Source organism: Micropterus salmoides, unplaced genomic scaffold (assembly GCF_014851395.1).
Source record: "Micropterus salmoides isolate LMB-PRFRI ecotype aquatic unplaced genomic scaffold, ASM1485139v1 Ms_hic_scaffold_4, whole genome shotgun sequence".
Classification (NCBI taxonomy): domain Eukaryota; kingdom Metazoa; phylum Chordata; class Actinopteri; order Centrarchiformes; family Centrarchidae; genus Micropterus; species Micropterus salmoides.
In genome coordinates, this window is record NW_024043372.1 from 13,580,350 (window position 1) to 13,592,907 (window position 12,558).

At 40.1% G+C, this 12,558-nt stretch overlaps 1 protein-coding gene across 3 annotated transcripts in view; it reads right to left on the bottom strand.

Annotated features, from left to right (window-relative positions):
• Positions 1-12,337, bottom strand: part of tafa3a (TAFA chemokine like family member 3a) — a 109,765-nt gene extending 97,428 nt beyond the window's left edge. For 2 of the 3 annotated variants that reach the window (XM_038697798.1, XM_038697799.1), the window contains exon 1: positions 11,873-12,337. The gene's annotated coding sequence lies outside the window, so the exon portion shown is untranslated. The remainder of the gene's footprint in view (positions 1-11,872) is intronic. The other variant, XM_038697797.1, reaches the window with a different exon arrangement.
• Positions 12,338-12,558: the final 221 nt, after the last annotated feature.

The window sequence follows — 12,558 nt, forward strand, 5'->3', positions numbered from 1 at the left end:
GAAGGTATGTGGGTCCATTGACAAGGTCTCCCTGATGAACTAAAGAGCAGCTACAACCTGGCAACAACAAAAAAAATTTAAATTTTAGGCTTTTCGTCTGAGGCAGACAGGAAATGAGGGAAGAGACAGGATACACTGTATGACATGCAACAAAGGGACCCGACTGGAATGCCCCCAAAAGTTGTTCTTATTAATGGCTTATAACTGATCTATATGACATTAATACATTATTTTTTCATGACATGGCCTCTTTGAAATGTGAAATTCACTTATGAATGTATATAAATGTCTATAAATGTTTATATTTATTGATATTTCAATAGTATTGCTCATTATTGCTTTTCATTTGTTGCTGATTTTTCCTTTCAGACATATAGCAAAACTACTTTTTCTTGGTATTCGTATCACTTCTCACCGTGCATCTGGAAAGGAATGCTACCGTTTTTCTTTTCTTAATATACACTATTCAGAAAACACAGATAAAAAATAAAGTTGAGCCAACATGCAGTGTTCATGCAGTAATCGCAGTCACTCAATCAGGGTCTGGAAAAGTAGCCCCTTCTGGCCTTTTGTACTTGTCGCTCCTTTTCTTGAACTACTTTCACTTTATTTGAACAGATTTCAAGGTACTTGAGGGGCACAGTGTTTCACTAAAGGTTCTCAAAAAAAATTTTATCTGGTGATGAACCCACAATTTAAATCAGTTCCCTAATGACACAATGTATAACTTAATAAAACACAAGTGCCACAAAACCTATTTCAGTTCAATGTTTACTAAATTGTACAAGGGCACAGTGTGTGACACTACAGCAGCTGATATTTGTACCAGCCAGTTGTCAGCAGGACACAGAGAGTAAACAAAGCACTACTGACTGGCAGCCGTTCCACTCCACAGAATCCAGTAAAGATGCCTCAAATTGGATGCAAAAACAGCACACTTAGATTTCAATTTCTCCTCACAGATGGGAGCACCACGCACGTAGGTTGCTTGTGATGTGTCACCAGTACCTGATACTGGGGAGTAAACAATGATCAAATCGACACAGTCCCAAAGAGGCAACACACATGCTGGGTGCTCTGGGCTTCCACTGGTTTCTGAGACAGAAGAGACAGAATAGACAGACAGGCGGCCAAAAAGATGAGACAAGAGGTATCAGGCTCCGTCGATGTGGGTGGCTTCCTCCGAGCTGCCAATGCACCACTGCTTCTCCTCACGGTTTCATTTTCTCCTTCTTGCCCTCTCTTACACTGAAGTCCAAAGCCCAAGAGAAATTAGTCACCCCGCACGCTGTGTGTGTGTGATCATGAGTCTGTGTTTGAAGAAAAGAGTGAGTGCAACAGAACAGGAGGGGGGAGAGAGAACAAAATTGTTTTCCATCCCAAGGCTTATAATTTCGCCTTATATCTGAAAATTGATGCTGGTCTGAAAAAAAGACATCAAGAAAAAGAATCTGAAATGTGCTGCAGTTACAGGAAAAGCCTCGCTGTACAGACTGTACGGATACAGTATGGCCACAAGAGGAAGGACTGAAAATTATAAGGGAATCTACAAGAGCCTCTAAGCTATGCCTCTAAGAAATGTTCAAGACAGACCCAATTGCTCAAGGGCAGGATCAATGCTTTCAGCAGGGTTCAACATATGTATCAACATTTACTGTATTTTACGATTCTGAGTTAAACTGGACTTACGCTTCTGTAGAGGTACATGTAAACATCTTTGCATACATACACAGAGAGGGGTGTTATGGGCAACTGTAGGTCACGTCAACTCCTCTGCAAGGAGACAAACATACCTCCCAAAAATCAACAATGCATTGTGCGGACCTGCACGTTTCACCAAGCTGATTGGTTGATCCAACATCCTTTTGGGAAGTTTTCTCAATTTTTTCTTTCAGAGTGTGGGTATATATTTCAACACAGTACTGCCACAAGAGATGTTCTAGCAGAGCATATAGAGCAATATATCCTCTTAAAATGTCAGATGTTGTGGTTTGTTTACACTGTCACAGAGGTGAAATTGATTTCAGTTTCCTGATTTCTTTCATGTTATCTTTACGTTGTGTTTTTTTTTAAATGTGGCACTTGTTCCTACTAGAAGACACTTACATTTTACGTATAAGTGTAAAACAAACACTTATTTGAATGTGTCTGAACAGCAACCGTGTATGTTAGCTTACATGCATCCCTGAGAAGCATAATTCCAGCTTCAGCAAAAAAAGAAAAATACATAACAAAACTGTTGGCTGCTACCTAGCAAGTGTATTGTAAACATAAAGTCTTTATGCCCTTTCCAACAAGTTTTTAGGAAGTGAAATTCCACAGATGTTAGTGAGGATTGCTTGTTTTTACTGTTAATACAGACAGTGATAAGGCGGTCAATAATCTACAGTTAGCCTCCTGCGCACGTCATTTTCCAGCCCCGTACTTTGATAGCAGATGTGAAGGACCAGAGTCCAGCTCTACAGAAGTCCCAGTGTGGCCCTGCCAGATCCTGTAGCTTACTTTGTTCAGCCTTTTGTTTTTGTTATACTCTACTGATTTCAAATTATGACACTGGGTTCCTTTACATAGGTTATATTTACTGTTACAATACATTACTTTAAGTCATACAAAACAACTTTTACATTTTGTAACTTTTCAATATATTAGAAATAATTTTTGCTATATAAAATTGATCATACTAAATTTACATTCTTGATTCATCAGCTTCTTATGTTAATTGAATATAGTGTGATCTAAACTTAGTTAACAGCTGTAAATGAAAATTTTAATATGGTATTATAGGTTAACATTTTGCATATGTGTCAGTAAAAACTAAAAAATTAAAATCTGATGTTATATATTTGTTTCATTTAGACATTTCCTCAAGAGATAAAAGTGACATTCACTGAGAAGTTACTCTATTATGAAAACCAAAGAATTATCTGCCCACTGAATAGTTTTGAAGCCCTGTAGAAGGTGATGTTGGCACAGGCGGCTTACATTGTTGAGAAGCACTTATTTACCACAGGGAAATTCGATTAGCTCTGAGACCTCAGAGTTTGCATCACAATTAATGATACCACCTAGTTGGATTCATTGTTACTCTGTGCAGGTTATTTGTTTCGTCACTTACCCACAGGTTGGTTTGGATGTGTGCACATTCTTCTGTGTTCAAACTAGACTTAAATCAGAGCAGCAAACAAGGCACTCTTCAAAAACTATTCAGGCGTAAGTTCAAGTGTAAGACTCCTTATGTATCTTAAAGTATAAGGTGGAAAGTGAAAATACTCCTGCACACATAGAAGTGCACTGCATAATTACTTTTCAACATTTCATATGAACCATGAAACATTTTTGGGAGCATTTTCACTTTTCAACTCTGCCGCTGTCTGGCACCAGGTGGGACATCTGATCCACACTGTGACTATGGAAGGAAAATAAATGAGTAATAAATGTTGCAGGTAGTTAATGCAAAATATAACGTTAACTATAAAAGATGCCTCAGTTTGGTTGACACTACTATTATGTCACATATTTGAGAGAAAATGGAACAAGGGAGCAAGACCTCGATATATAGATGACAGTCAACAACAATAGTCAACAACATGTTTTTGTGTTGTCCTATGAAGACAGACAATGTATTATCAGCTGTCAAATATCCAGTAGCCATAACAATAAATGCCGATTCATGGTAACGTTAACGTTAGTCTCTAATAGGGCTGCACGATTTGGAAAAGTCATATTGCGATTATTGTGGACAATACTGCGATTGCTGGAAGCTATGCTATAACTCTCGTTTAGTTAGCACACGCTATATGTATGTTTTTTTCGGCCCTTTGTTTACTCACTAAAAGGACATCTGAATGGAATTAACAGTCTCGCTTAATCATTTTTAGTTATAAGCTGATTCTCCTACAGATTTGATTAAAATGGAACAAATGGTACTATGAGTCTAAAATGCACAAAAAATGACATTTTGAAATGTTTTTCTCAACTTGAACAACGTTAAAAAATAAACAATATTTATAACAATAACTAGTAAAACAAATGTAAATCAGAACAAGGGGAGCATGATGCTCTACGGAGGAGGTGGATAGAAGGAGCAAATATTGCCAAACTGGCACTGACTAAATCTACATCTGCCTAATGCAGATCTCTATCCACAACCTGGAGGAGGAAATAGTCTACATGAGTGTATTAGTGTAATATTATAACATTAAATAAAGAGTATAATGTTCAGTTAATAGTATACTGTTAGTATAACAATAAGAGCTATATTCATTATAATTTCATAGTATAGTTAGCCTAATATTTTACCACTAGTTGAATATTAAATCCAATTACAGCGGTTTCATTTCTGTGGGTTTTTTTTATTTATTTAATCCTTGTGCAAGAAAAAGGCTCTACATTGGTCTCTAATTTGTTAATGCTACGTAACTTGTCAATAATCATATTGTTCAACATTTGAAAGTTTGCTGTGGCACGTCAAACTTTTTTTAATGTCCCGCCCCATCCAGGCTGTGATTTGTCGGTTAAGGAAAAGTGAAACTTACAGGCACGTCCGCTTTCTGAAAAGTTGAACATGTTGAACAACAAAAGGCACCGATACAGCTAACGTTAAATGGCTAGCGAGCCAAACCCAAACCTTCCTTATCTTCTCTCAGTTTTCTTCTGTCTTATCTTCAACTGTCGACGATGTCTCTCTGTCTCTGTCACAGAGTGACTGGAGTACCGGCATTTGTCCCGGTACTCTGGTCAATATTATGTAGCTGCAGTACTGGAGGCTGCAGTTTCAGGACCCCCGCAATCCTGAGACCGCAGTTCTAGGACCGTAGTTCTTTTGCGACAGCGCCATCTAGAGTGGTGGTGGTAATGCATAGCAACACGAAGGAGGTTAACCCTGTCTGCTAACACGTCGGCCGTGAGTTCGATGTGCACAGCTGTAGGGTTAACAAGTCAACATGCATATAATCAATATCTTAAGTTTAGGCACACACTCGGTGATGGCTGTATTAAGGATAATTGGCTTCGGGGGGGCTGTCAAGAGTAACGTAGCTAGATTGCTAGCCAGCCAGCCAGCTAGCTGGCAGTATCAAAGTAAACAAGGGTCCTAGAAATGCAGTTCCGGTCCTAGGATTGCGGTCCTGAAACTGCAGCCTCTGGTACTACGGTAGGTTGTTGCCAGTGCTCTGGTCATTATTATGTAGCTGCAGTACTGGAGGCTGCGGTCTCACGGTAGGTTGTTGTCTTAAGTTACTCGTACACTGCTCATAAATCATTTTTCTCATTGCACATAGGCTTATCTGTTTTTAGGGACACATGCGAGAGCCTGGTGTGGGCGGAGATAATAAGCATACTGCAGCACACACAGAGAGCGCCACGCACACTCTCATTTATTAAATCGCACACTTTTTGCAGTTATGTAATTGCACACGACGACATCGCGATTGCAAATGTGATTACATTATATGCGATTAGATTAATTGTGCAGCCTTTGTCTCTAGTCTAGTGTGGCAAATTACCACATATTAAATCTTGTGTAGTATAACCTAAATAACAGAGAAATAGTTACTTTAAGTGTTGTTGTATAGTTTCAAGTTAACTTACCTCCAGGATAAGCTGGTAACGATGTGGCCACAGGCTACCAACCTCGAACCAGACATGCTCCAGGTAAAAGCTACTTCTGCTAACGCAGAGTAGCATATAGCATTAGCTCCTAAGCCTGAGCTAACTTGGTCATGTTGAACTAGGCGGGCGTAGTTCCTCTTTGCCAATTTTTGGTTATCTGGACACTACGTCCATTGTTTTATACAGCCTATGGTTAAGTCACATAAGTAATGTTGTTATTTTAAGCCAAACCATTACCTTTTCCTAACCTTAACCAAGTAGTTTTGTTGCCTAAACCTAACCAAATTACCACATTTCGCATTTCACAACTTCTGTTTCAAAACGTGAACTGCTAGTTTTATTTTGAAAGTTTAACCGGACATTGCATATTTATTATTGCTATCTTGACCAGACGTTGCATACTTTTTGTCATTAACTTAACCATGGAGCCCTACACATATAAAAATGACACTAAAGGGGTACCCAGGGAGCTAAAAAGCTACGCCCAGGGGTTTTGAACAAGCATCCATATGTGACGAGTTGGGAGTGATAATGTGTTGAATTATAATGAAAAAGAAATTTCAGATTTCAAAGATACAAATGAATTTTTATGTTGAAAAATACTACTAATTTTGTCAGTGGCATAGTTACACCCTGATAAAAGGGGAGTACTTTCTCACCTTATTTTGCATCCATATGCTTTTACAATTTATTTTTTAGTGCAATCGTAAACACAATTTGTTATATGTCTAATATAATATCTCTAAAATTCTTGTATTTTTAAAATATTATTTTAAAGCATTCACCAGGTGTGTAACTTTCTAAAAAAAAAAGTAACAATGGGCCCAGTTGACCCCTTCACAGACAATACTGGGTGAAATGCTGCCCATACTCAAAAATGTTCCCTGTTTGCATTGAGATAAAACTATATTTACACAAAATACAAGAGCACAGTAGAAGCCTGTACATCCCTCACACATCCTTCATCAGTTAGTCACATTAAAATGTGACTGATACATCAAACTGTAAAAGAACAATTAAAAGGGAAATGTTCCGTGAGTATTTATAGTGCAAGTACATTGTGCACATAACTGACTGATAGAGGAGGTATGTTTGAACGGATAATAGAGAAGCGTGAACTGTAGCTACCCTTGAGCTCATTCTATCATGGTAGAAAGATAACACAAGTACCCAGTTTTCTGTTTCTCATTCTGATCTTGTACATTAGATCAAGGCTCTGACGTTAGATTCCGCATAATGCATTTAATGACATGGGTACAATTCTTTTGAAGATAGCAGCGTGCTTTGAAGAGTCTGCAGCTCTTCAATTGCTGGGATCTGATGATGTGGAAACCTGACCAGCCTCCACGTTGGGTCGCAAAATCCAGCCTACCACCTATTGTTCATATGATGAGGGGCAGAAGAAGGCCCTGCCAACATCATGTTAGCAATCCACAGGAGGAAATTGTCTAACTTTAAATAAGAAAATACCAACCCAATACCAAAAAGGGGAGACCTTTGACATTAATTGCCTATTTGTTGGTTGGAGTCTGGTTTGTTTAATTATAAAAACAACAAGGTCGCAATTCTCCTGTTTCCTCAATAAAGAAATAACAAGCGAAGAAAATAATATGCACATTTTTAAACCCTGTAATTGCAATTTTATACAAAATTTTCAGTCTGACAATTACAGGATGAGGTGGAGCTTGACAACAAACCAGAAAAGAGTAGGAGAGAAAACATAATGCTAAGGACCATCAGGCATCCCAGGAGAGAGAGAGAGAGAGAGAGAGAGAGAGAAATCTGCTAACAAAAAAAAGAGTGCTCCCTTACTTCAATAGGGGATAGGGTTTAGATGTGGATCTGCAATTCCCCAACCTTTCACTGGGCCACTGGTTAAGGGCTTGGAGAATTGAGTTCCTCGCTGCTGTGCTGGAGAAGGAGTTGATGGGAATTCAGCGCAATGGCACAATATTGAGAGTGAAAGCTGCCAAATACTGACTATCTCCAGGAAAAGGAACAGAGCAATGGATTGAAGAAGGAGGGAGAGAAAGGGGGGCTGGCAGAGAAGTCTGATACCCAAAACCCACCTCCATGAAAGAATGGATTTGTAGGCTCTGCTGAGGCTGTTTCTCCACTCAGACCTCATTGTCCTCAGTGTCCAGAGCACTTGAAGAGTCAGCTGGAGAAATTTCCCAGGCAGAGTCACATGTCTCCTCTGCTGTACACCTTGTATGTTCAGGACAGACAGGAAGGACCATTTGGGCTTAGAAAATGTAAGGTATGTCACCCCGACACAAAAAGTAAATGGGGATTCCAGCTGGACACATTTCAAAAGAAAAAATAATCATTCTGAAATCATCATATTATGAATAGAAACCTGAATATGCTTCTAAGAATTGTGTGCATCAGTTGTTTGAAACACTGTAATCTTTAGCTTCCACCCACCGTTATCGCGCACATAACAAAATTCAAAGGCCTGTGATTGGATGTCTTTTACTGAAATGTAACCTGGTAAGTAGTTAAAGAGTTTACTTACCACCCCCTGAATATTCTTGTTTTTGCTGTTCTCCAGTGCTTTGACCTTCTCACCTTGCAATGGTCACATGAAGGGGTAGCTAGGGACACTATGATGTCACTGTTGGGTGTGGTTACAGACCACTGGATGTGGTCAGAGGCGAAACAGGCTTGAAACAGCAGAACACTGCTTTTCAGCAATTTTTCTGCCAGATATTGCGTTCACGATTCGATTTGAGATTTTTTTTTACTGAAGTTTTGCTCAAGTTCAATATTCACTGCCAGTCTATTTTTGACAGAAGCCGCATCAAGCAGCACAGAGCAGATTGAACCAGGCAGGAAGTCAGACACAGAACAGCATAGAGAATCTGGTCAATTTTCAAATTAAAACACCCTTTGCAGACTCCCGATCGTACATCAACAATAAACACAGTTAACAGTTTAACTACGTAGCTACTTAACTATGGTAGAAGCAGAAAAATCAAGGACAACTGAACAAATAAGCAAAATCTGAACAAGTCAGCAAAATCAGACTTATTTTGAAATGCTCCATGTGGATATGTAACTGTTGGCTGTGTGACTGTTTAAAACGGGTCAGCTGCGCTGTATAATTAACCTACATTTTAATCGTCGTCTTCACGATTAGCTAATTGCGTCCTTTTAAATCACAATTTCGATTTGAAAACGATTAATCATTCAGCCCTAGTGTTAAGTTAAGCACTCTTCCCACTTTGAAATCTAAAACTATCACTTTGAAATATAGAATACGATTTCTGATTCTACAAACACTCAACAAAAAGTTGAATCCAATATTGGAATGATGGCTTTCACTACATGACATGAGTTTTACAGGAGGAACTGATATAATTCAATGACATCACAACACACACACACACACACACACACACAACATTAACCTCTACACACATACATGATGTGCCCACACACCATTCACATACTGTAAACTCACTCAGGAAAACACCAACTTTTATAAACACTCTCTCTCACACACACACACACACACACACACACACACACACACTCATACACACCAACAGCCAAACATGCACCCAGCAAATCAGCATGAATAAATAAGAGATGGAGTTGTGCTTCACAGCCTAATCTCTAAGGAAAAAACAGCCTGCCGCATCTGCAAGGCTCAGCCAGGGCGAGTGAGAGGGACACTGCTGGCTTCCAGAAACCCAATTTGTTTGTTTATTGTCTTGGTGTTTTGTCTGCGGTTACAGTTCATTGCAGTCAGCCCATCATGGGCATGCTCCTTTAAATGGCATCTATAAAACATGGGATGTGCTCTCCCCACATCCACCTCCTCTGTACATGACGGAGCTGCACAAGAGCGTAACAATGCTACATTTCGTTCGTTATGGTGGGGCTTTGAATTTCCCTTAAAACACCCAATGGATTCACCCCAGAGGCTCGAGCAGGCGCTTTGAGAGGTGGAACAAACTGTGCTTTCTAAACACATTAGCCTATGAACACCGCTGAGCAGTGAATCTCAGGGTGCTGAAATCGGGTGTAATCATGTAGATAGATGGCTGACTTTTTATTGTTCCGCTAAGCCAAATCTGCAAGGCTGGTGGTGAATACAGGGTTTCTAAAATGATGCAATACCCAGGATTTTATGGTTAAGTCGTGGGGCTGCACTTCTATGTTCACTGTGACAAGACACTGGGCTGTCACATGTATATGTATCCTGCATACACAAACATGATTAGCATGCCAACACTACAGGGACTGCATAAATGTCAGTCTTACATGAAGACATTTGGATGAGCTGTAGTCTCAAAAGGCAATCTTAATATCACAGGGTGGTGCATTCACATATGGGTAGATTGTAAAAACTACTAAATTGTATTGTTTTGTCTCATGCCTGCAAACACAAGCCAGACTTTCATATTATGCCCTATTGATCTGACAGAGAGAGCAGGAAGCTGCCGGAGAACACAAATACTGCCTGGGGTGGCTCCTTAAAACTAGAGACAAGCCTCTTATCCATGGTGTTCTCTTCCTCTGGAAATCACCTGGTGGCTCATGCATATCAAGTACTTTCCCCAAGCCTCTTTCTGTCTTCTTCAGGCTCTGCTGTTTGTTCCAATGTCTGTGTGATGATGGTTTAAAAAAAAAAATAAAAAAGAAGCATACAACTACTATTGCAAGCTAATCTGTTTAACCGCTGCATTCTGATTATTTTGCAGAGATGCGATTGACGTTACCACATCGGCATGAGCAGCCGTTTTTGATTCACCACCTGTTTGGGAATATGCAGGCCCATAGTGCAGTATGGCAAGGTTAAGCTGGCAGGGTGTTTGCAGGTACAGACAACTTTATTCTAAGCCTTTAGCTCCATAACAAATTCCCACTTTTTACAACAACCACTGCAGAGTGCACAAATCTTTTCCAAGTTTCCAGTGTTACTGTCAAATATAGTGGAACTGTCACAGGGATCCCATCTCCAGTAATCCCATGGTGGCCTTTGCTTTGCCTGTCAGCAATACCAACCAATAACACCGCACAATAAAACCCTCCAGAACAACAGTGGGCCGCAGGCAGCTTCAAGGGCTACTGACGGCGATCTATAAAACAATATAATGGGTTGCCTGTCAGTGAGCGTGAAAGGGAAGATCTACACCTCCTCTGAATCTCTGAGGGGACTTCAATTAATCACAGCAGAATTGTATCATCCCGCAATAGGAATGTAAGGTTATTACTAGCCTCATATTCCGCAGGATGAAATGTGATGATAGCACTAATTGAGGATGGGGGAAAAAAGAAACAGCTGACTGCACAACGCTTGTCAAGGGGATGAAGGGCAGGTAAAAGAAAGGGGGGAACAAGGAGATAGACTGATATATATTAAAAAAGAAGAGAGGAAGTGGGAGGGGGATAGTGAAGACGGGAGGGGTTGTAGAAAGCATAATAATGATTATCTACTGTCTGTGTGCAGAGCATCTGACAGCAAACAGAAGAGTTTTCATTAGGGCCTCCATCTGTGTCATCTCAACAGCATTGTACTTTTCTTAAGTCACAAACAAGCCCTTTGTAGCTGGAGCTGCTTTTTTTCTTATTTTGGAGTTGAGGGGAACAGACAGACAGACAGGATAGATAGAAAAATAGATGAGAGATAGATGTTTTTCACAAGATTATCAGTGAAGATTATCTGGTAAAAAATTCTTCTTCTCTGAAACCATAATCAGATAATGAATTGTCTGCATGCTGATGAGACCACACACACATTACTCATTTTAGCCTTTTATATAGGCTACATGTTTCTTTAAAAGTTTCTTTCTGTATGAGCACACAGAAGGGACTTCCTTCACTTCCTTTGTGCTCCCAAAATGATCCCTCTGAGAGGAAACTTTGTTTTTGTCTAATTTAAGCAGTTAGTGAGGATTTCATGTTGCGGCACAGATCTGATATTCTGTGAATCTAGACAGTGTGAAGCTGAACATTTCTTCAGCCACACCTGCACGCCACTTTGAATCATTAGTTTCCAGTAGCTTGCTGGAGTCTCAAGGTACCCTAATAACTATTTAACATAGTGGAAATAATCAATATCCCAATCGATGAGCTTAGTTTATTCACAGGTTTGGCTGCTTTTCGTTTTCCCAGTCACGCCAGCTGCTTCAGAAATCCACAGTATAAATTGTTTGAATTCAATAATTTCTATTAAACGTTGTAAAAGCCACCTATTACACCACATGTACAAAACGTACACCAATAACATTTTCATGGTATGTCAACCTACCTGTCGTTGTGCTGTCAGTTAATCCCCTGAAATGTCCCTTTCATTTATTCTCCATTGTCAACCACAAAAAACAGAAATGCCATTTCCGTGTCGCTTCAAGACGTCCTCCACAACGCATAACCTAAAAATACTGGTCTAATGTAACAACTGTCCCGACGCACAATCCCTGAGTAAAAGAAGTCTAAATTGGGGCTGCTGGCTACTTGCAGGCAGGGGACTTCAAAGTCTATAAAAGTTGCTGGTCCTCCGCCTCTGACTCACAACTTCCCATCCGCCAGAGCGCCTCAGCAGCAGGGCAACACGCCGGACCGTCACTCATAGTTTCTGGATCCAAGCATGGTGGGACTTTATTTTGTTTACAATCCTCCTTCCAGATACTGGTTGCAGTTGGGTTTGGCAACGTCTTCGCCCAGTTAGAGAAATGGACTTGATGTGTCCGAGGGACGGAAGAGCCGCCGGATTCATCTCAGTGAGTGTTTGTGTGCGCGCGCGTGTATGTGTGTGTGTGTGTGTGTGGAGGCTGCTGTTACTGCTCTGGTGTTTTAGCGCCACCCAATGGAGATCTGTGGTGGTGAAAGGAAGGATTGCAGACATTAATCTCATCCAGTTTAAGATGATGATAACTTGATGGTTGTGCCTTCTTGTGAAGACAGCAGAACACCATCGATAGCAGCGACAACCATAAA